The sequence below is a fragment of the Pinus tabuliformis genome, chromosome 3_1, assembly GCF_031772625.1.
Source record: "Pinus tabuliformis cultivar Carrire ecotype Pingquan chromosome 3_1, CPIR1, whole genome shotgun sequence".
NCBI classification, from domain to species: domain Eukaryota; kingdom Viridiplantae; phylum Streptophyta; class Pinopsida; order Pinales; family Pinaceae; genus Pinus; species Pinus tabuliformis.
Window position 1 is genome coordinate 54,473,223 of NC_142301.1, and position 2,495 is coordinate 54,475,717.

Consider the following 2,495-nt stretch of genomic DNA (forward strand, 5'->3'; position numbering starts at 1 on the left):
CCGCTTCATCGGGTTGAGCAACGTATGCTCCCCTCTGCCCAATTTGTTCATTTTCAGGACATTCAAAAAACCTGTGTCCCCACTTGTGACACTTGTAACACTGATAGGCATTTCCTCTGCCTCTGCCATTACCTCTTCCTCGCTGGTATGACCTTCCTCCTCTGGTGTTACCTTCCCTTTCACTCTGTCCCGAAGCCTTTGAACTACTTCCCTCTTCATTGCTATTGGCAGTCCTACCTCTGCCAAAGGTCTGTCGCCTACCTCTACCAAAACCACGTCCTCTTCTGGCATTCTATTTCCTAGCAATCTTTTCTTCTGCCTTCAAAGCAGTCTGATAAGCTTCCTCCATGGTCCTAGGGGAAAGAATACTAATTTCGTCTAGGATCTCTATCTGTAGACCATTTACAAACCTCATTGTTTTCTCAGGGGTATCTTCAACATAACCAGCTCTCAGGTTAATTTTATAAAACTCTTCAGTATATTCCTTCACAATCATCACTCTCTGCTTCAGGTTCTCCTGTCTGTAAAGGGAAATTTGATAATATTTAAGCAGAAACTTACTCTTCATTCTAGCAACCATCCTGTCCCATCTTTTAATCAATGGTTTGTTTAATATCCTCATTTCTGCCTGTACACTGTCCCTCCATAATGCTGCATGTCCCTTCAATTTGGTGGCAACAAACCTGATCCTCTTGTCTTCGCTGATTTCTTCATACTCAAAATATTTGTCTAGTTCACTTATCCAGTCTAACAATGCCTCTATGGACAAACTACCATCATAATTAGAGAGCTCTGGTTTCGGCTTACTGCTAGCCAACAAAGCTGACCTCAATAGCTTAAGTTCTGGCCCTTCGTCATCTGACCCATCTGTTGTGGATATGTTTTCCTCCTCAATGTCATCTCCACCTTCCGGATCTCTATGCCTTCCTGCTTCCACCACTGCTAAACGTGCAGTTAGATTCATAATTTCTTTTCGTAACCCTTCATCGACTACTCTTCTGATGGCTCTTCCTCGACCTCTTCTTCCTACCTCCATCTTTACTAAGAGAAAGGAAAAAATTGCTCTGATACCAAATGACGCAGGTTTACCCCGCGTATACAAATAAAAACCCACACTTTACTTTGATAATGTTGGACTTACCCTCTCATATCGCGCTTAACTCTATTACAAACCATTTATAATAGAATCCTTTGTAAACATACCTTTTCCACTTTTAACACGACCTCTACATAGTTATCGATGCATGCATTTATCGCAATCGAGGTATCGGCTCTCCACGGCCACACTACACATGAACCCTTCCACTTCTGATATGTGATAACGCAGGACTTCTAAAATAATAAACGGCACCTAATTCCTTATCGGGTCCGCTCCATCGCTCATCGTATTATTTCTCCGCCGAAAAGCTCCATTGATTGTTGACGATGCGATAACTTCGCTTTATCGCAATCACTTATGGCTAGGCTGGTGGCTCAAGGTACGTCCTCCACCATTGATCTAAACCTCCAATCCAATGGTTCCCGTTCAGTCGTGGGATCGTAATCGCTCAGGGAGGTTGGGGTTCTTTGGCTCCACTCTTTCCTACAATGCGATATTAAAACTCCACTCCACTCTTCGCGATTTTAATCCAGGTCATTGGTTGTAGAGATCCAGCGGCTGCTGAACATTAACGCTCCTCTTATCTTCACTTAGGTTTACGCCACTCTTCAATGTTTTCTATGTGGTGTTGGTTTATTCTGGGGTTCCTCGTCCTTCCACCATTCTGCAATCCGACTCCGTCCTGAGCTTAACTATGCCTGTGTCTTTATTCACTGTCATTCCAGAGTAATTTCTGGATTCTCCAATTGTTCAATGGCCCATTTCCAATACTCTGTCTCACTCTTCTCCTCTCGGTATATTCGTTGAGTTTTGCCTGCATACATATATATTATGCAAATCTCTGATTCATTGCAATTTATCAGTGAATACATGAAACACACATTTGTACAGTTTGAGATTAAATCACAGTATATTCGTAAATGAATGATTAAAAATTCAGTTTCTTTGTCTCTCTTGCCGGACTCTGCTAATTAGTGGTCTCTATTCCACATTCTTCCCGTAGGCTTACAAACACATTCTAATCTGGCCAAAGAAGAAGAACCCCTCTCCCTCCTCTTTCTTTTTCTTTTCAATACATTATTAGCAGTTTCTTTTATAGTTGAGGAACTGTTCCTCAGTTATTTTTCAGTTTCTCAACAGTTTCCTCTAACAGTTCTTAACTAATCCTAACTTAATCTGTTTGCCTAATTTAAGAACTAACAATGGTTGTGTCAGCCTTAATTTTAAATGAAACAAACTAAAACAAAACAACAAAAAAATATTTCATAGTTGTCGCCTCTTCATTTGGATGCTCCTCTATCAAATTATCTAGTGAACCACGGCCCACGGCGGTGTTGGAAAACAAATTTCCCACGTTCCTTACGCAATCTTAAACCACTTTTCCGTGTATTCCATC